This window comes from Eumetopias jubatus, unplaced genomic scaffold, assembly GCF_037043125.1.
Source record: "Eumetopias jubatus isolate StellerSeaLion01/CBP00866 unplaced genomic scaffold, mEumJub1_p1.0 scaffold_15, whole genome shotgun sequence".
NCBI classification, from domain to species: Eukaryota; Metazoa; Chordata; class Mammalia; order Carnivora; family Otariidae; genus Eumetopias; species Eumetopias jubatus.
This window is the reverse complement of record NW_028274821.1, coordinates 7,692,184-7,715,636: the sequence shown is the minus strand read 5'-3', so window position 1 is coordinate 7,715,636 and position 23,453 is coordinate 7,692,184.

Below are 23,453 nucleotides of genomic sequence, written 5' to 3'. Positions count from 1 at the left end.
AAAGAGGCTGAGAAAAAGAGAGATAAACAACTACAGGATCACGAGGGCAGAATTCGAGAGATAAGTGATATGATAAGATGAAACAACATTAGAATAATTGGGATCCCAGAAGAAGAAGAAAGAGAGAGAGGGGCAGAAGGCATATTGGAGCAAATAATAGCAGAGAACTTCCCTAATGTGAGGAAGGAAAAAGGCATCAAAATCCAGGAGGCACAGAGAACCCCTCTCAAAATCAATAATAATAGGTCAACACCCCAACACCTAAAGTAAAACTTACGAGTCTCAGAGACAAAGAGAAAATCCTGAAAGCAGCTCGGGAGAAGAGATATGTAACCTACAATGGTAGAAATATTAGATTGGCAACAGACCTATCCACAGAGACCTGGCAGGCCAGAAAGGACTGGCGTGAGATCTTCAGAGCACTAAACGAGAAAAATATGCAGCCAAGAATACTATATTCAGCTAGGCTATCATTGAAAATAGAAGGAGAGATAAAAACCTTCCAGGACAAACAAAAACTAAAGGAATTTGCAAACACGAAAGCAGCCCTCCAAGAAATATTGAAAGGGGTCCTCTAAGCAAAGAGAGAGCCTAAAAGCAGCATAGATCAGAAAGGAACAGAGACAATATACAGTCACAGTCACCTTATAGGCAATACCATGGCACTAAATTCATACCTTTCAATAGTTTCCCTGAATGTAAATGGGCTCAATGCCCCAATCAAAAGACACAGGCTATCAGATTGGATTAAAAAACAAGATCCATCCATATGCTGTCTGCAAGAGACTCATTTTAGACCCAAAGACACCCCCAGATTGAAAGTGAGGGGGTGGAAAACCATTTACCATGCTAATGGACACCAAAAGAAAGCTGGGGTGGCAATCCTTATATCAGACAAACTAGATTTTAAACCAAAGACTGTAATAAGAGATGAGGAAGGACACTATATCCTACTTAAAGGGTCTATCCAACAAGAAGATCTAACAATTGTAAATATCTATGCCCCGAAGATGGGAGCAGCCCATTATATAAGGCAATTAAAAACAAAAGCGAAGAAACACATGGACAACAATACAATAATAGTGGGGGACTTTAACACCCCCCCCCACTGAAATGGACAGATCATCTAAGCAAAAGATCAACAACGAAATAAAGACTTTAAATGACACACTGGACCAAATGGACTTCACAGACATATTCAGAACATTCCATCCCAAAGCAACGGAATACACATTCTTCTCTAGTGCCCATGGAACATTCTCCAGAATTGATCACATCCTAGGTCACAAGTCAGATCTCAACCGGTACCAAAAGATTGGGATCATTCCCTGCATGTTTTCAGACCACAATGCTTTGAAACTAGAACTCAATCACAAGAGGAAAGTCGGCAAGAACTCAAATACATGGAGGCTAAAGAACATCCTACTAAAGACTGAATGGGTCAACCAGGAAATTAAAGAAGAATTAAAAAAATTCATGGAAACCAATGAAAATGAAAACACAACTGTTCAAAATCTTTGGGATACAGTAAAGGCAGTCCTGAGAGGAAAGTATAGAGCAATACAAGCCTTTCTCAAGAAACAAGAACGGTCTCAAATACACAACCTAACCCTACACCTAAAGGAACTGGAGAAAGAACAGCAAATAAAGCCTAAACCCAGCAGGAGAAGAGAAATAATGAAGATCAGAGCAGAAATCAATGAAATAGAAACCAAAAGAACAGTAGAACAGATCAACGAAACTAGGAGCTGGTTCTTTGAAAGAATTAACAAGATTGATAAACCCCTGGCCAGACTTATCAAAAAGAAAAAAGAAATGACCCAAATCCACAAAATCATGAATGAAAGAGGAGAGATCACAACCAACACCAAAGAAATACAAACAATTATAAGAACATATTATGAGCAACTCTATGCCAGCAGATTAGATAACCTGGAAGAAATGGGTGCATTCCAAGAGATGTATCAACTACCAAAATTGAACCAGGAAGAAATAGAAAATCTGAACAGACCTATAGCCACTAAGGAAATTGAAGTAGTCATCAAAAATCTCCCAAGAAACAAAAGCCTGGGGCCAGATGGCTTCCCAGGGGAGTTCTATCAGACATTTAAAGAAGAATTAATACCTATTCTCCTGAAACTGTTCCAAAAAATAGAAATGAAAGGAAAACTTCCAAACTCATTTTATGAGGCCAGCATTACCTTGATTCCCCAAACCAGACAAAGACCCCATCAAAAAGGAGAATTACAGACCAATATCCTTGATGAACATGGATGCAAAAATTCTCACCAAAATACTAGCCAATAGGATCCAACAGTACATTAAAAGGATTATTCACCATGACCAGGTGGGATTTATCCCTGGGCTGCCTGGCTGGTTCAACATCCACAAATCAATCAACATGATACAATACATTAACAAAAGAAAGAACAAGAATCATATGATCCTCTCAATAGATGCAGAAAAAGCATCTGACAAAGTACAGCATCCTTTCTTGATCAAAACTCTTCAGAGTATAGGGAGAGAGGGTACATACCTCAACATCATAAAAGCCATCTATGAAAAACCTACAGCGAATATCATTCTCAATGGGGAAAAGCTGAGAGCTTTTCCCCTAAGGTCAGGAACGCGGCAGGGATGTCCACTCTCACCACTGCTATTCAACATAGTATTAGAAGTCCTAGCCACAGCAATCAGACAACAAAAAGAAATCAAAGGCATCCAAATCGGCAAAGAGGAAGTCAAACTCTCACTCTTTGCGAATGATATGATACTGTATGTCGAAAACCCAAAAGACTCCACCCCAAAACTGCTAGAACTCATACAGGAATTCAGTAAGGTAGCAAGATATAAAATCAATGCACAGAAATCAGTGGCATTCCTATACACCAACAACAAGACAGAAGAGAGATAAATCAAGGAGTCGATCCCATTTACAATTGCACCCAAAACCATAAGATACTTAGGAATAAATTTAACCAAAGAGACAAAGGATCTGTACTCAGAAAACTATAAAATACTCATGAAAGAAATTGAAGACACAAAGAATGGAAAAATGTTCCATGCTCATGGATTGGGAGAACCAACATTGTGGAGATGTCAATGCTACCTAGAGCAATCTACACATTCAATGCAATCCCCATCAAAATACCATCCACCTTTTTCAAAGAAATGGAACAAATAATCCTAAAATTTGTATGGAACCAGAAGAGACCCCGAATAGCCAGAGGAATCTTGAAAAAGAAAAGCAAAGCTGGCGGCATCACAATTCTGGACTTCCAGCTCTATTACAAAGCTGTCATCATCAAGACAGTATGGTACTGACACAAAAACAGACACATAGATCAATGGAACAGAATCGAGAGCCCAGAAATGGACCCTCAACTCTATGGTCAACTCATCTTTGACCAAGCAGGAAAGAATGTCCAATGGAAAAAAGACAGTCTCTTCAACAATGGTGTTGGGAAAATTGGACAGCCACATGCAGAAGAATGAAACTGGACCATTTCCTTACACCACACACAAAAATAGACTCCAAATGGTTGAAAGACCTAAGTGTGAGACAGGAGTCCATCAAAATCCTAAAGGAGAACACAGGCAGCAACCTCTTCGACCTCAGTGGCAGCAACTTCTTCCTAGAAACATCGCCAAAGGCCCGGGAAGCCAGGGCAAAAATGAACTATTGGGATTTCATCAAGATAAAAAGCTTTTGCACAGCAAAAGAAACAGTCCACAAAACCAAAAGACAACCGACAGAATGGGAGAAAATATTTGCAAATGACAGATCAGATAAAGGGCTAGTATCCAAAATCTAGAAAGAACTTATCAAACTCAACACCCAAATAACAAACCATCCAATCAAGAAATGGGCAGAAGACATGAACAGACATTTTTCCAAAGAAGACATCCAAATGGCCAACAGACACATGAAAAAGTGCTCAACATCGCTCGGCATCAGGGAAATCCAAATCAAAACCTCAATGAGATATCACCTCACACCAGTCAGAATGGCTAAAATGAACAAGTCAGGAAACGACAGATGTTGGCGGGGATGCAGAAAAAGGGGAACCCTCCTACACTGTTGGTGGGAATGCAAGCTGGTGCAGCCACTCTGGAAAACAGTATGGAGGTTCCTCAAACAGTTGAAAATAGAGCTACCATACGATCCAGCATTGCACTACTGGGTATTTACCCCAAAGATACAAATGTAGGGATCCGAATGGGTACGTGCACCCCAATGTTTATAGCAGCAAGGTCCAGAATAGCCATACTGTGGAAAGAGCCAAGATGTCCATCAACAGATGAATGGATAAAGAAGAGGTGGTATATATACACAATGGAATATTATGCAGCCATCAAAAGGAATGAGATCTTGCCATTTGCAACGACGTGGATGGAACTGGAGGGTGTTATGCTGAGTGAAATAAGTCAATCAGAGAAAGACATGTATCCTATGACCTCACTGATATGAGGAATTCTTAATCTCAGGAAACAAACTGAGGGTTGCTGGAGTGGTGGGCGGTGGGAGGGATAGGGTGGCTGGGTGATAGACATTGGGGAGGGTATGTGCTATGGTGAGCGCTGTGAATTGTGCAAGACTGTTGAGTCGCAGATCTGTACTTCTGCGACAAATAATGCAACATATGTTAAGAAAAAAGAAAAAGAAGAAAATAGCAGGAGGGGAAGAATGAGGGGGAGTAAGTCAGAGGGGGAAATGAATTATGAGAGACGATGGACTCTGAAAAACAAGCTGAGGGTTCTAGAGGGGAGAAGGGTGGGGGGATGGGTTAGCCTGGTGACGGGTATTCAAGGGGGCATGTTCTGCATGGAGCACTGGGTGTTATGCACAAACAATGAATCATGGAACACTTCATCAAAAACTAATGATGTAATATATGGTGATTAACATAACAATAAAAAAATAAAAATTAAAAGAGAAACGTACCCGACCGCCGATGACCATGTGCCCCAGACTGGAGGACATGACCACTCTGCAGCCCCCAGTCATGTTCCAGTTTGTAAAACCCCAGGGACACAGATGCTTTCTCTCAACGTCATCACGTCACAACACACCTAAAACTCAGTTTTCCTATCTTTAAAATGGGAATAATTACAGTCTGCCTCACGAGGTTGCTGAGACATCCTGTGAGAGTTTTGTGAACTGCAAGGAGCTATAGAATTGTGAATATTACCAGGTCCTTTCCCAACAGACTGTCCTGCAGTGAGAGCCATAAGGCGTGTAGATAAATTTGTTCTCCACACCACGTCAGATCAAAGGACAGACAAAACTAAACCGTGTTCCTAATGAAGAAGTGCTTACCTAACTGGAAGTCCCATCAATAATGACGTCAGTGAAACACGAAGGAGCATTATGGTGGAAACTTCCGTGCTTGTTTTGCCCTTTAAAGCACCTGCATTTGTGTGTGTGTGTGATAAGAAGGTTCTGATGAGTTATGTTGTCTCAGTTTATCCATATTTATGTTGCCGTGCCTTATGTTCTGCTTTGCCTATACTCAACAAGCATTAGCACTCAAAACAGCAGGACGGGAAGGAAGGAAGATACACCCAAAGTCTCCAATTTATTAGGCATTAAATGAACCCCCAATAAAAATGAGCAATCGTAAATTTTCTGTCTTCATTATGCTTCTTTCTCTATACTTTCTCTCTCTTTTTTTTAAATCATTTGCAGAGTGACAATCATCACATCACATCTGTGCCGATGATCCGCAAATTCACATCTCTCGGCCAACGTCCTTATTAGATCTCAGACCCACATAGCTAACAGGATTGTGGACATCTTTGAGTCCCAGGGATCCAGCAAATTTGATATATACAACACACGCCATCACCTGCCTTCCACACCACCCTCTCCCCCTATCCTCTGGTTTCATTATTTCTGTAACATTACTCTTCCCCTACCCGGCAAGGCTAGACGCTTCCAACTCCTCTTGGCTCACCAACGGGTGATGAAATATTTCCATTTTTCCTTTAAAATGTCATTTGAATATAATCATTTTCACACCTAAAGTTTCTTTCTAAATTTAGCACTTGAGTATCTTTTATCTAAACAATTGCTGTAGCTTGATTTTTGCCTTGACTACAGGCTCTTCCTACCTTATTTCTTCTTCCAGAAAATATCCAAATATAATAACTAACATTCACTGAGTATTGAATGTTTACCAACACTGTTCCAAGCATTTTCTGTATATTATCTCATTTAATCCGCACACAAGGCATGTATCAATATACCACCTCACTCCCCTGCTCTGAAACCTTCAACACCTCCCCATTACTTCCTCCATAAAATCCAAGGCTTTCATAGTGCTCCCAGTATAGACCGTCAGACAGATTTCTTACCATTCTTTCCTGGATTCACTATGTTCCAACCAAACTGGATCACCTATCATTTCCCTAAACGCATCATGTGCTCATGGCTCTGCTTTCACCCATGCTATCACTCAGCCTTTTCCATACCTACTACTGCTCACCCTTTAAACTCTAGCTTAAATACTATCTCCTCCACCAGACTTGTTCCATCTCTTAAAATAATTCTCATCATTGCTTGCTTTCTTCTGTTCAATAAATATTTATAAATATAAACACATAATTTATTGAATAAATATTCAATAAATATTTATTCCCTTCGTTATTCTTTCCACAGAAGTTTTATTTTATTGCTAGGCACCCATGCTGTCATTGTACTTCACATCTCTGGTATGTTCCTTAGAAATTTGTCTTAGACAACCAACAGGATGGGAGAAGATGTTTGCCAATGACATATCAGATAAAGGGCTAGTATCCAAAATCTATAAAGAACTTATCAAACTCAACACCCAAAGGACAAATAATCCAATCAAGAAATGGGCAGAAGACATGAACAGACATAGCTCCATAGAAGAACATCCAAATGGCCAACAAACACATGAAAAAATGCTCAAGATCACTCGGCATCAGGGAAATACAAATCAAAACCACAGTGAGATACCATCTCATGCTAGTCGGAATGGATAAAATGAACAAGTTAGAAAACAACAGATGTTGGTGAGGATGTGGAGAAAGGGGAACCCTCTTACACTGTTGGTGGGAATGCAAACTGGTACAGGCACTCCGGAAAACAGTATGGAGTTTCCTCAAGAAGTTGAAAATAGAGCCCTACGACGCAGCAGTTGCACTACAAATGTAGTGATTTGAAGGGGCATGTGCACCCCAATGTTTATAGCAGCAATGGCCACAATAGCCAAACTGTGGAAAGAGCCAAGATGTCCATCGACAGATGAATGGATAAAGAAGATGTGGTAGATATACACAATGGAATATTATGCAGCCATCAAAAGGAATGAGATCTTGCCATTTGCAACGACGTGGATGGAACTGGAGGGTGTTATGCTGAGTGAAATAAGTCAATCAGAGAAAGACATGTATCATATGACCTCACTGATATGAGGAATTCTTAATCTCAGGAAACAAACTGAGTGTTACTGGAGTGGTGGGGGGGTGGGAGGGACGGGGTGGCTGGGTGACAGACATTGGGGAGGGTATGTGCTACGGTGAGCGCTGTGAATTGTGCAAGACTGCTGAATCACAGATCTGTACTTCTGAAACAACACAACATATTTTAAGAAAAAAGAAAAAGAAGAAGATAGCAGGAGAGGAAGAATGAAGGGGAGTAAGTCAGAGGGGGAGACGAACCATGAGAGACGATGGACTCTGAAAAACAAACTGAGGGTTCTACAGGGGAGGAGGGTAGGGGGATGGGTTAGCCTGGTGATGGGTATTAAAGAGGGCACATTCTGCATGGAGCACTGGGTGTTATGCACAAACAATGAATCGTGGAACACTACATCAAAAACTAATGATGTAATATATGGTGATTAACATAACAATAAAAAATAAAAAAAAAAACAGTATGTCCAGGAATACAGGTATGAAACAGCATGAAGCAAAGGTTAATAATTCTGAATTATCAGAGCTCAAGTGGCCTGTGGAAGGAGATCCAGCAGACCAGTAGATGTCCATCAGCTTCTGGAAGTTCTTAGATACCATGCCAAGTGGACATCGTTGTAGGAAATTTAAGGTAACATTGAATAAATATTTGCTGGATACCCGATGAATGCTTGCTCCCATTTGTGTGGTTCTGGAATCTTATACCACATTGGAAATCATTTCCTTTTATCTACTTGCATTTGGGGTAAAACCCAAATTTTGCAACCTCTTTTCTGGCTCCACAGTATTCACCTGCACAACTCACAGGCACTAGCAAAAACTGTCATGTCCCCTCGTTCTAAGAGGGGAGGGGACATGTGATATGCATGGAATAGGAAAAGGAGCATCCCAGCCCAGAAGATTCTGACGCAGTCCTCTAAGGAAGCGCAATGTAACTCATGTCACCTTTTGGTGTGTAAGGTTTTGCTTGTTTGGGTGTTTGTTTTAATGTGAGAAGAGTTTGTTTTTAAATTTGTTGGATTGTCAGTAAAACTATTAATTTCCATTGGCAGTGTAATATGCAAGAAATCTAAGCCTCTGCTAATCTGCTTAGGTCAGCATTATTTTTTCACATCAATGCTTTGACCCCCAAACCTGCCCTTTTAAGAAGAAAATCTAGGATCAGTCATTTGATGCACACCCACACCGTTAGCCCTGCCACACACCCACACATAATGTCCAAACACCTCAAAGGCTTTTTTTAGACAAAAGACTTAAAAGTCTTTTAGTTTCTAGGTGCCAAGCTTCAGTCAGGTCTACACAGCATGCCACTGAACCCTGGTCCCATCGTATCCAGGGAATGCTTGGTCACCCCTGTGGAGATGCTCTTGCTTCGACATTACAGTGAGCTCCCCAGCGAGGTCTACCTCCCATGCCTGAGCTGGGGCTCCCCACATCACTGCCCTATAACCAGACCCAGAACAACCGTAGGCTGTAGCCACAAAATATGACAGAAGCAATCTTCCTTAGCCTCCATATTGAGCTTCTTGGGCTAAATAACCAACCCAAGTTTGCAGAGCTAGAGAGAGCGCAGTGTAGATGCAAAGTCAAGTCTTCAGGTTCCCAAGAGTTTCCCCAGTAAGCTCTGCACCTTCAGTAAGAAGTTTGTGTTGGTTCAAGGGATTAAGAAATGGGACACAAGAGGTTTTATGAGATACCTGAGCCTTCGGGATTATCAATACTCGAAGACTAAGAACCTCGTATCATGTCCAGCAGATCTTTTAAAGGAAGGATTCCTTGAGTCTGGGTGGCTGGACTCATGCTTCATTTGGTGATTTAGAGCTCATGACTTTTCGTTTGAAGGCGTTTTGGACGTGTATTCCCATGCTTTGTGCCAAGCTACTTCTCTGACTCAGCGGCCTGCTGGCCTTATGCAGCGAGAGCCTTTTAAATGCCACATTTGTTCAATCAAAATACGAACTTGATATAAACGTGAGGGATGAGCAGACTTCAAATATGACAGAGATTTCAGAATGCATCACATCGGGATAAAAAGTCTCAGGCAACGTGTTAAACTACTGAGACATATAACGTATAAATCCATGTTTCTGTCCTTCATCCATACAGGATAACACACACCACAATCATACCAATAATCCTATCATGACATACCTTTCAAAATTATGTTATACATGTAATGGAACTCTTCATCAAAACAGATAATGAAATAATTAGCATAGATTTTGAGATGAAGGCGCTTTCTCTCATCTGAGAAAGATACTTAAAGAATGATAAAAATAAATGTTTCTCCAAATTGGGCTGTTTCTCAAGTTCCTATCAACATTTCATTATATCTCCTCCCCCACACTCACTTTTAATTCGACTGTTTACTCTCTATTCCCACGGGGTTGTGGTCCTCTCTGCAAAGACTGCACGTTCAGCGTGCCCCGAGGAAGGCAAAGTGATGCAAAGCGTGCAAGGATGGGCTGGGGGCACCAGATCAATCCCTGTGCTTAGCTCCGCATCAAAAATGTCACCCACTTCCAGGTTTCAGTTTGCTCATTTGCAAATCAAGCAAGTGGTGGTGGAAGTGCATTGGGTGACTTCTGAGAGTCTTTCCCCTTTGAAATTTTAGACGTCTGGCAAGTTGATGAAATCCTCAGTGCCAGCCTCCTCCAGAAGGTGAGGACTACCTCAGATGCCTGTGCTGAAGGCCCCACCATTTTCTCACGTGATGGCTCATGTCTACATAAGCCCCTACAAACCCAGTGAAGAGAGAAGTCTGGCTGCCCACAAGGCTTGAAGCCAACATTTGGAATATATAATATTTCTTATTTCAGAATGTTTATTTAGTTGTTCTTGTTTGGGGTTTTTTTTGTTGTTGTTGATGATTTTTTTTTTTGATATAAAGGCATTCTCTAGTCTGTGGTGATTCAAAAAGGGGATGGAAGAGGAAATAAATTTAACAATTCAACACGCTGGGTATACCAATCTTAGAGATGGGAACAATTTCTCCGGGTCACGCAACAAAGACTTAAAAGCCAATGGAGCTGGTCCACACACGATAGGCTTACTTGTATTAACAGTATAAACTGTTTAATATTTTACCTGATGGTAACTGTCAGGTAGGTCCCCTTCTGGGCGAGTACAAACAGCCACTTGGCATCACCACTCTTCTAAGGGGATGCCTGGGTATACACCAAAAATGCCTACCCTCCCCATCCCCTTCTCTCCCACGGTAACAAAATTTCTTTCCTCTCCTGCAAGCTGACAACATGCAGCCTGCTTTCTGGCTCTCCTGTACCACACACTGGCCACAGCTGTTCACAAAAATGCACACTTTTTGCTGCACAGAAGAGTATTTTAGCAGGGATTCAGGAGTTACAAGTGATTACCTCCAAACCCCCGATTTTAAATTTGGGTTCCCTAAGAAGGTTGATTTAGTCTTCCTAACTCTCCCACAAAACTATACTAAATACATACCTAATCTGAGAGAAAGTTCCAGACCTCACTTTCTGAATTCCTTAGTGTTCGCTAAATAAGATCGTTCGTGCCTAAGGGGTCATAGCACAGATTTAATGTGGACGAGGACACATTTCTTAACCAATCGACAGAGATCACTGATACCAGATATGTTGAGAGGGATACAGATGTGTCAAGCCTCTAATGCATGTGTAATGTACACGACACTGGCACCTCCGGGCCGGGGGGTGGGGGGTGGGTACGCTTTGCCTCACTTGAGAGAGAGGAGCGATCCAGGGGGCTCGCCTGCAAGGGAAGCCTGCAGCTCTAGCTGCATTTCAATGCAGTGCTTAGTTTATTCACCAGGGGTCATCAAAGGTCTGGATTTTCTTTGTCTACTTGTTGATTTCGTCTATGTACACGGCACACTCAGGCACCCCTGAGTTCTTCAGACTTGCCTATCGGGAAATATGGCTTTGCTGCCCCCGTGTCCCCGCCGCTCCAGACCCTCCCCCACGACTCAGCTCCCAGCCGCTCCTACTTACAGACCTCGACCAACACATGACGCGGGGGAAGCCGCTGAGATGCGGGGCGGAAATGCCTTTCCTAATCAAACCAACTTATTAAAGAGGAGGAAGAGGAAATGTGGAATCGGATTCTTTTGTTGTTGTTGTTGTTGTTGTTGTTAAATAATCATTGCTTCCATTTTTCAAAGTCGGAAAATATAAGGCTTACCTAGCTATCGTTTTCTAGATGCATGAATCTGAATCGTGTGCTTGGAAGGCGATGAGTCACGACGCCCGTCACGACGCCCACTCGTTCATTGGCGCTGGGGAACTGGGTTCCTAGAGGGCCAGACCGGGTCACCAGAAGAACACTGTTAACATGATTCCCTGAGACCTTTCCAGCCCCCATGAACCAGTAACTAATGGAAGGCTTCAAGGAAGATTTGCGCCCCAGAATGGGGGGCAAGGATCCCACAGGTATTGGTGGGCCTGATGATGCCTCGATTGAACGCCTCCTTTTGAGCAGCTCAAGCTACTTATCTCAGTTTTTCTGTGACGACACCCTTAAATGTCTTTAGCCTGAAGCCAGTTTGATTCTTTCTTATCTGTGCCCTCTGAATAAATCAAAATGCGTCATTGAGAAGCTCAAAAGTGAGACAGGTTTCGGCCACAATGAGGAGTGGATTCGGCTTATAGAATTCTTCCCCAGGGCTGTGTAGCTCCTACTTAAGAATCAAAGCCACTTGCCCTTCCTCTTGCCCCCAGACAGGCAGAAAACCAGCCTTGTTATTCAAGTGGGAATGATTGATCTGTTTTCCTTTTATGCTCTATTTTAAATGCAATATTCGGGGGCACTTGGGTGGGTTCAACGTCTGGCTTCGGCTCAGGTCGTGACCCCAGGGTCCTGGGATTGAGCCCTGCATCCGGCTCCCTGCTCCGCGGGGGTCTGCTCCCTCTCCCTCTGCGTGCCCCCCTCCCTGGCTCGTGCTCTCGCTGGCTCTGTCTCTCAAATAAACAAATAAAATCTGAAAGAAAGAAAGAAGAAGAAAGAAAAGAAAGAGGCACTCAAGACCATGGAACGAAGGAGGGGTCAAGTGTGGCAGATGGCACGGTAGATGACATTAGCTCTGAGCACTCTGAGGGGACCCAGACCACAGGGTTGCACTTGAGACCCTCGACTCTCCGGGCTGCTGGCCGTCTTCTTATGGGCTTGTCAACGACAAAATAAAAAGACTATGGGGCACATGGGGACCACGTTGTGTCAACAAAAGACAATGCTTTGCTAAGGCTTGTCAGAGAGAGATTTGAGAGCCAACACAAGATGGGGGAACCTGGTTCGGCACAGCCCACTGAGAATCCAGAAGATTTGGAAATCCTCATACCCTTCTGCAACACACATTTTGGCAAAATGTCCAACACCACAGTGCCCGATTTTTAAGTTACAAAACCACCACCCATTACCTCTTAATTTCCTGACAGAATACGGATTTACGATCATGAAGAAGCAGGGGTGGGGGTGGGGGGGACAGGGGCCCAAGGTGAGGCTACTTGCTGTGTATTTTCTACCGGCACCAAGTCTAGCTTGAGAGATTAACTAGAAAACCCTTAAGGAGCTAGACTTGTCCCCTGGCCCCACTGCTGTTTTATGTGGAATCCTATAACCCAACATCAACTCCTACCAAAGCACTACTTTTTCCAGCATCCTCCAACTAAATAGCAGGGACAGTTATTTCAAAGTGACATTTACGGTGTTGATGGGGAACTGATGGCCAAAGGGTAAGATAGTGATCAAGGGATTTAATCCCAGGACCAAGCAGAGGCAGGTATCTGTGAAAAAGATAAGAGAGCCCAGAGCTGCCCATGGTTTCTTATATTTAGACAAAGTAAAAATACTGCCCTTACGAAAGGCTTTACTAGCGTGTGTGTGTGTGTGTGTGTGTGTGTGTGTGTGTGCGCGTGCGCACGCACACGTGCACACTTTTCAGGAGGAATAAGAAACTACTGGCTTAGTCCAATATTTCTTATTTGTTTCTCCGTTAAGTCCTCCAATGACGGTTGATTCCCTTGTCCTCAGATACACCAGTGATGCCCCCCTCTCTCTACCCCCAGAAACTTACCAGTCAGTCAACAGTATTTTATTGAGCCCAACACGTCACAGACACTGTGGGCATGGGATCTATTTTTAAAACCCATAGGTCTATCTCATTTCGAAGGTCTACCCTCTCTCTACCCAAGTTGTTTATTTGCTTGTTTGTTTTTGTTTTGGAGGGCGTTTCCCTGCCTCTTATTTGATAGAGATTAAAGGTTTTTAAGGGGCTTTAAGGCAAGATGAAGAAAACCCGGGAAGCTTCTGTTTTGTGAAGAGAAGGCTGCATTGTAACCATCCACTATAACAAGTATAATTATAGCAGATGATGACCCTCTGTTTCCTGTAAGGCACAGCATGATGAAATGGGTTTCTGCAAAGAGGACTGCTGACAATTCAGGCTGCATCAATGAGCAAACAGGAAGGAGGGTGAGGGGCTACTGACTACCTCGAAAGAACCACGGCTGTTTAGCCTAAAACTGAGAAGATGTTAAGGCAACCTCTTAGCTTTCTTTCATACCCCAAAGGGCTTCTAAGAGGACGTTCTGCTCTGTAGAACCATAACCTAGGAGGCGGAAGCTTTGAATGGGCAGGTTTGAAGTTAACACAGGGAGTCCTTCCCATCAATTGCACGGGTTGCCTTATGCCTTCAGGGCTCTCTTACCAGAGTCTTTTGCAGAGGCTGGATGACCATTTCACAGGGGTGTTGGGAAGGGGACTCCTGAAATAAATAGAGGCTGCATTAAATAATCACAAAGGCTCTTCCTGCTCAAACACTGGAGACTCAGCATAACAACATCAGATGTGAATAACCTACAAAAGCAGCCTACTGAGTACATTTCTACTCAGAGCTAACTCTGATACAAAACAACTAAATAGGACTGCCTTGCTTTATGTAATTTTACCTAACATGGAACGTGAGATTTTTTTCCTCCCTGCCCCTCCACGCATTGCTGATCCATGCCCCGTATCATCATAGACTAAAGTGATGAGTAAAAATGCACTTCAAGAATCAATAATAGATTTCCAGCAAACATTAGAGGGTATTTTAGATGGAATTCTGATGCACATACCAGAAAAACCCAAGGTAAATAGTTTTAATGGGATAATTGTGTATCCATCATGTAAGAAATTCAAAAAAAAGACAATTTGAGACTGGTATGGGAGTTCTGTGGGCATGTCAGGGACCCAGAGATCTAGCTTTCTATCCTACCATCTCCAGTATGTAGCTTCACCTCATGGCCCAAAATGGCTGCTGGAGCGCCTGCCCTCATCCCAGACAGCTGAAAGGAGGAAAAAAAGAAAAAAGCGTACCTCCTGCCTTTTATTCAGCTTTACTGGAACTCAGAAAACATTTTCACTACATCTCATCCACCAGGTATAGATTCAAAGAAGGCAGGAAAACATATTTACCTGGACAGCACTGGCCCAGGCTTCTGTAACTGGGAAGAGAAAAGAATAGCTATCAGAAAGCAGTTGTCAGTTTCTCCTGAAGAGAGTTTAGGTATTGTACAAAACAACATAATATTACTTATTGTCTTGATTTCTCTTTTTGTCAATATTTTAAAGAGAATGCACATATACCAGAGACCCAAGTTTTCAAAGTAAATGGTGGGGGGAAATTTTGAAGTGCAATTTTACCTTGAAAAATGATCCTAAAATTCTGAAAATATATTTATCTTTATATTTAACAAGATTTAAATTATAATATCAATTGTTCATTCATCTCTTTTTCCAAAAGTGGAATAAATGCTGATTATTTCATCTGATGTCATTTTAGTGAGAAAATAATTTGATCTAACAAGAGAGCATTCTTTGTTTCCATTTGTCTTTTCTGCATGATCATGGAGAGAATCTCTGTGTGAAAATATGTATGTCACTTTTACCAAGAGTTTCTCTCAGGCCTTTGATATTCGAGCCATTCTCCTGAAGACCCTAACTTAGCATCCAAATTCCAGATGTTCACTTTGAAATTTTCACTGGTCGCCTTCTGCCAGACACTCATTTGTCAGGAACTTTGAGTGTGACATGATTACTTTTTCAACATCACTTTAATTAACTTCATGAAATCTTGTTCCCATTGCAAGATCTGCAACCTCAATTTACAACTGATGTTTATTACCAGATACTCACAATGTGCAATCTGTTAGAGAGTCATCTACAGATACTTGGATGGATGGCTAGAAAGAGACACTATTCTTTAGCACGGAGGGATGTCTGAGTGCTAAAATTCTAAGTGGACAGTTCATTGGTAAATATTTTTACATTATGAAGACTTTTGTTTCCACTATCTGATAAAAACAGGATTTTAGATAACAGAGTTGTGGATAATGAGGACTTTTTTTTTTTTAACTGTGTTGTACTTCAGTTAGGAAGTCAGAAAACATTACATACATATACATTTATATACACATACATATATAGAAGCATTTTCCATGTTATCTCATGTAATGCTCACAGCCTATAGCATAAAGTCTTAATTCCCATTTACAAATCAGAAAACTTGGGGCACCCGGGTGGCTCAGTCGGGTAAGCGTCTGCCTTCGGCTCAGGTCATGATCCCAGGGTCCTGGGATCGAGCCCCGCATCGGGCTCCCTGCTCAGCAGGGAGTCTGCTTCTCCCTCTGCCACTCCCCATCCACCCATCTGGTGCTGTCTCTATCTCTCTCTCAAATAAAATCTTAAAAAAAAAAAAATTAGAAAACTTAGTAAGTCTAAGTGATTTCTAAGTCCAGGACTGTCTGCCTCCAAGGCCTGTGCTCTTTAGTTTAGAAATACATTATGCTTTGAGATTCTGATCAACTTGCTTTTAAAGATTCCCACTGTTGATGGAAGAGACAGGCAGGATAGAATGTTTCTTTCTGGGTAGCTTCACGGAAATCAGGCTAGGAACTAGGAAGGCAGGAGGCCTTTATATCTTTACGGGTTTCGCAGCACCTATGCATGTAAATTAGGATGTTTCCAGTTGCAAATAAGTGAAACTCTTGCTGAAATCGACTTTTAGAGCAGTGATGATCAAAGTAGGATCCGCAGGCCCGCAGTATGGGCAGAACCTAGAAAGGCAGATTCCCACTTCTACCCCGGGTATCCCGAATCCAAGACCCTGGGGGTGGGGCCCAGCAATCCGTGTTTTAACAAACCCTCCTGGTGATTCCGGTGAATGTTCACATGGAAGGGCTACAGTTTTGGGCAATAAAGACATTAATTTTCTCACTGAGCAGGAAGTATACAGAGTATCTCCGGGTGCAACAGGATCGGGCCTGGTTCTAGTTCTCTGTGATTCTCTACTTCTCTCCTTCTCCTCAGGGCCACACCATCCAGACGCAGAAAGTGAGCCACCTCCTCCTTTGTCTTTTCCAAAGAGTGGAGACACACAGCATTTCTAAAAGTCCTCCCGACAGGCTTGCCCTCATGTTTTGAAGGCCAGAATTCTGTCACCTGACCAAATCTTCAGCCCATTATTAAGTTGAATGGGGCCAACACGATTGGATGAAACTAACCCAGACCCACTGCCTGCCCTATGGCGACACCAAGGAGGAAGCATATTGGAATAAAAATGAGGTTTTGGGGGTGCCTGGGTGGCAGAGTGGGTTACGCCTCTGACTCTTGGTTTCAGCCCAGGTCTGATCTCGGGGTCGTGAGATCAAGCCCCAAGTTGGGCTCCATGCTCAGCATGGCGTCTACTTGGGTTTCTCTCTCACTTTACCCCTCCCCCCACCTCTCTCTCTAATAAATAAATCTTTTTTTTTTTTTTAATGAGATTTTTACTGGAGGAGAGCAGAGCAAGGAGGTGGTATGCGGGCATACATACCTGCACAGGCTTCCAAGTGGCTCAGCTGCCGTCATGAACTTGGTTAACTCACCACAGCAAGTTCTTAGCTACATAAGGACTTCAACCTGGAATCTGTAAATGTGTTTCAATAACCTGATCATTCTAATTTGTTAGCCTTTTAAAATTTCAGGTCAAAAGCAGCAACCTAGAGATCACATATTTTAAGTTTTGGTGATTAGAGTCTGACGTTTAGAATCAGCTGGGCATAATAATATACGAAATGAAAGAGTCCTTTAGTAACATCATTTAGAGATCTGTTTCACCCATGTTAGCTGAATGTTTTATATTTTTATACCAGAGCTCTGAGGTAATTATAATTGAGAGGACACCCAATGATGATTAAAATATGAATTTTCCTTCTACAGTCTTTGAACTTCTTCAAATGACAGGTGTTTCTTAAGAAAGGAAATTCTACTCATTGCGCTCTTTTCTATAACAAGAATAAATTTTAAATAATGACTTTTTAAAAGCGGAAATCTGAAATGATGAGCAGCCTGCTTTGATCACTGTGCTTTGCTGAACACTGCAAGCAGTTGTTTGGAGGCAGGTAGGAACCCAACAAACATTTCATTTTTGCTCAATTCACAGATGAAGCTATCAGTCGGGACGATGAGTAATTACCAAATCCTCGACTCAATCACACATGAATGCCACGAAGCTCTGCAATTGTTTAGCTGGAATATGGAATTGATTTCAGCAGATGTAGTAAACGAGTTCATACCCATAACAGTCTAAAAACATTCACACAGCCTGCATTTCATTGTCTCTCTGTACCTCAGCCTTCCCCGGCTCTCCCATTGCTTAAGTTTTTCAATTAAGTGCTTTCCTCATTTATATTCCGCATCTGATCAAATACCAAAAAATGTGGATTAGTCACATTCCTACATAAATTTAAACATTATGTAACAAGTATCCCAGCAGTTTGGGAAGGACCCTCAATGTTGCAAAAAACCCTGGGCTGGCCCTCAATGGCTCCTAACCCCAACTTCTGTCACCGACCTGCCTTGGGGTGATTCAGTGCACAGTTCTGGGCCTTCGATCTCAGCAGGGAAGTGGGAGACTGTCTCCAAATCCCCTGTCAGTTCTACCGTCCGGCTGGAGAAAGATTGGAGGAGAGGCAGCTTGGCGCATTGTGAGAAAACCTTGGGTTCAAATCTCAGCTCGGCTACTCATTAACCGTGAGACCTTGGGCAAATTATTTAAAATCTCCGAGAGTGTTTTCTCACGGGTAGAACAGAGATAATATCAGCCCCCACCTCTCAGGCTGTTATGACACATTAAGAAAAATATGTTGGACGTGGCTGGCATTGTTGAGGCCCTTGTGCTCATCATTATTATGACTTGAAGGCCGAGGAAGAATGCCACCTTATTTTTCCTTCCTCTTCTTCACTACTAAGATTCCTGCGCCCACACCCCCTCCCCCCCAAAAACCCACCAGAAAACAGGTGGAGCCAACATCTCCATTTTCTTCCCACCCACGCATTCATTAACCCCTTACTGTCAAAACATTGACACCTCGGATTGATATAAGGTTACATGTCCATTATATAGCAATAAAACTGGAAAAAAGAAAAGTCTGGTTATGTCAGAGCATACCTTGAAATGCTAGGCCTCCAAGAAAAATCTGGAAAGGGCTCTATCTGCTCGCCTATTAAAAAAAAAGCAAGGAAGGAAAAGAAGGAACGAAATTGACAGCTGGGCGTGTTTTTCTTCTTTGCCCTCTACTTGAAGGTGCTGTAGCATCACCTGTGGGGCTTATTATAATTCAGATTGGTGGGTCCCTGGCTTCGGAGCCTCTGGCTCAGGAGACCTGAGAACCTGGATTTCTTACATGGTCGCAGGTGCTCCTGGTCTGCGGACCACACTCAGAACCACGGAACCGGTCCACACCAGGCTGATCATCAGACTTTGAGAAATTTGCAAAAGAAGAGAAGTTTCTAGCCCCACGCTTGGAGGTTCTCGCTCAGTGGGGCCCGGCCAGGTCTTAGGAATCAGTATTTTTTAAAGCCCCTCAGGTGATTCTCATGGGTAGCAGCTTTGACCAAGCTGCTCTAAGGGGTTCCAGCTCTGCGAACACATTTCCCAAAACTGCCTGGTGGCTTTGTTGAGCTGGTACTTTCCTCCAAAGATCCTTCACCCTTCTGGGCCTCTCCTCTAGTTTCACTGCACTTAGCATCATTCACCCTAACTTTTCTTGATTTCTAGATGAAGGCGATTTCTCCTTGCTTTGACCTCTGCTATTACCAGAAGCTGGAAGTCCTAATGCCTTATAATACGGTGTTTCTGCCTCTCAAGACGTTTATCTTTCTACTTCTCATATATGTGTAGTTCATTTTCCCTCACACCAATTCCTCTCCCCAACAGCACTAAGAATTCCTGGTCCTTCCAGGTAATGACTGTGTCCGACTCAAAGCATGCCCTAGCATAAAGCCTTGCAAGTATTAGGTGATCAAAACAAAGATGTTGAAACAAGTGGATCACCTAAGTAAGCCAGTTGTCACCTCCTCCATGACCATTGTCATAAACCCATATTTTCCCCCAAATGTTGCAGTAGTAATACCTAACATTTATTAAGCTAATTTTATGGACTGTTCCAAGGGCTCAGTCTGCATCAAATCATGTAATTCATTTGATTAGCTCAAGGCATCTTGCAATCATGGTCATTTTGCTCCCCCTTAAACCAGCCTTGGAAGGCAGAGCGGTCACAACCGTCTCTAGCAGGTGAGCAAAACTGAAGGGACTAGATGAAAGATAAATGAGGAAAAGCCAGAAGTCCTGGTGGGACACAGAAGCTACGTCCCTCTGCTGTGTGTGAGCAAATCCTACCTTCTGCCACGCTGATTCGCCACCCCCACACACCGTCCACAAAGACGACCACGCTGACGGCCACAAGCCTTGATTTGGGTATAAACATGAGCATGGGGGCAAGATCCTAAACCAAGTACCAGAAGACATGGGTCAACACCATTAGTTATGATAGATGTGAATCGCTGAACATCAATGGGTCTATTTCCTTATGGGCAAAAATGAAAATAATAGGATCCCTTACTGTGATGATCCACTGAGCCAGTATCACTGAAAAGAGCCATGTTGTCACTTACTGCACAAAACTGTTAGAATTCAGGAGTTGCGGCACCCTGAGGGCTGGGTTGGGAAGTTCGTAGGGGCTTTGTTTTATTTATCACGATGATTTTAGACACCTATGATCTGAGGAGCATCCAGCTGGACGGAATCTGAGACGCCGAACGTCCTGCAGTGGGCTGCAGACAGCCCTCTACAATTGTCTCGCCTCCACCGAATCTTCTCGTCACAGACTTGTCAATTCAAGAACAGACATTTGTGTAAGTGAAAAACTTGTTTATAATAATCGGAGTGTCGAGCCTTACTTGGGTTAACATATAAACACCAGCTAGTTTTGCATGGTTGGAATGTGTGCGGAGTTTTCCAGATGAAAATTACCATTGCAAATTGAGGAAATACAGAATCTAGTTTTGTTCAAAACTTCTCCGAGGATGGCTTGCCATTTTGCAATTCCTGTCACTGATGCTGTGATTGTGGTTTGGGTCACAAATACCACACATGTGTTTCAGTTTGTGCTTGTAACTGCGGTATCCACCGCGATTTAAACACGTACATACACATACACACAGACACGTATATGTATTTACACAACCTTTAGTTTAAAAATGTGAAGAAAGTGTAAGTAGGACAAGACTAGTTGAATATTATTTTAAATTTCAAATTTATGAATTTTAAGTAGGTGCCAGCATCCAACTACTTCATGATTCTCTTGTCATTGTACCTAAGCATTTACATGTGAAAACACATATTATTTCATTACAATTTCCTTCTCTCGTCATTGGCCTTTCTACAAAGTTAGAGCATTATGTTGATGTTTTTGAAACTGTGCTTGTAGGTAAGCTCTTTTACCGATGAATTTCATTTCAGGAGGGTGAAAAGGCAATACGAAAATATATGCTTTATAAAGACAGAGCCCTGACCGAGTAGGCTGAGCACTACGACACTAAGAACGGTGGATGATTGCAGTTTGTCCTTGGTTTTGCACAAGAGACTGACTGAAGTAGAATTAACTGGGGGTAGATGGTCCTCTGCTCTTTCTGATGTCAAGGCCGTTCTACTAGACATCTCCCTGCATGCTTCGTTTGTCCTCTAGTGTGTGTGCCCAACAGTTATGGTTTGCGAGTGTAATCTATGGGCGATCACAGTTTTCCGAAAGGTAAGTCAGCTGTGGGTGTGAGAGGTAATCCTAAGAACCTTGGCTGCTGGCAAGGCTGGACCCTTAATTTGATATCCACATGCGCATCTGTGCCTGGGGGCTTAATGAGAAAGCCAGAGTGGCTTTAGTCAGCAGCTCTGGTAAGTGCCAATTACTGCATTTATTCTAACACAGTTATATCCTGGGCTGGGTTTAAAATATTATTCTACTTCTAACCACTTACTGAGAAACCTTTTTCCCTCGCATGTGTCAGTATGTCAAAATGCGTCCGAACATTTGAGGAGAGCGAAGAAGACTTAAACCAAAAGTCCAGAACGAGACTCATTTCCCAACCCTAGTCCGTGGCCTAAGGCCCTTCCCCCAAACAATACCTTGTTCCCTCTTGATCTGCGGACTTTGAACTATCACCTCGATTTACACTTGAGGAAACAGAAATAAGCAATAAAGGGCACAGGTAGGGCTCATGGATAAATAGAAAATTTGGGAATTAAATCCACATCGTCTGATTCTAAAGCTGATAGGGTCTTTGCAAGATACCTCTCTACTCTCTGTCCCCTCTGTCCTCACAAATCTATTCAGTTTATCCAAATCGTCTTTGAGCTGCGACTGTGGGAAGGACGCAAGGATGGGTATGACCTTGGCTTTGCCTTTTGAGAAGCTCAGAGAATTGCGGGTAGGCAGATCAATAATAGGAGGAAACTGGGACCAAGGGTACGGAGCTGGCGATCTATAAAGATGGCCGCCATCAGTTCATTCTTCCCTTTCCGGGCATGCAACCCCTTCCACCAAGAGGGGATGTGCCTCTCCCCTCCCCTGGAATCTAGGCTGCCCTTTGTGATTTGTTTTGGCCTAGAATATACAGTGGAGTTCAGTACCTAGGGTTTCAGATACCTGACAGCTTCCATTTTCACTCTTTCGGCGACCTGAGCTACTCTGAAAAGAAGTCCCACTACCCTTCTGGAAGGTGAGACTGGGCCATCTTCCAGATAGCCCAGCCTCTCCAGCTGAGGTACCCGACATGGGATGAAGCCTTTGGGTCTTCCCCAGCTAATACCACACAGAGCAGAGATGGGCAGCCCTGCTAAAATTCCAGACTGACAGAATAACGAGCTGTGAAAAGTTTTGGCTTTAAACCACCATCCTGGGGACGGTCTATTATATGGAAATAGACATCAGAGGCAGAAACACCACAGAACTCCTGCAGAGAAGGAAGAGACGACTGGGGGACTTTGAGCAGGATTCACTGATGTAGAATTTGAGTTGAACCTTGCAGGGATGACTGGACCCTCAGGGAAAACGCTCTATACCTTGACCCCCGCTCAGAGCACCTGTTCTATCTTGGAAGCAAAACACAATAAAATCACAAGTTAGCAATATAGGAAAAAGGCTCGAATGACCAGTTTTTGTCTTTGAGATGAAGAACACCTCCCCTCTGCAGCAATCAGAACAAGACCATTGAGGGGTAAAGACCTTATTCCACACATGTGTTGAGAGAAACTCCTGCCACGAGGCACTCCCAGCTCCACGTCATATTCAAGCCTTCCCCTGCATTGAGATCCATCCTCTATTTTCTCTTCAAAGATGCGCCCTCGAACTTACCAAGTGACTTTATTTGCAGCCATAAAAACATGCTAAGATTTTTCCCCCTAGTTTCTTAATTTTTATGACTTCCAAAGGAAGCACTTTCCAGTGACTTTTTCCCAGTAGGTGCTCTTGAAACGGGTGTGGAATTATATGGTACTGAGTATGTAATTAATTTGTCATAAAGAAAAAAAATTTTTTTGCAAAGGAAGCTATAAAATCCAATGACTTTTGCTAAACTTCTTCTCCCAATTTCTAATGAGTCAACGTGTGTTGAGAAGAAGAAATTAGTCAGAGAAGAACGTATCCTATTATACGGCTTCACTT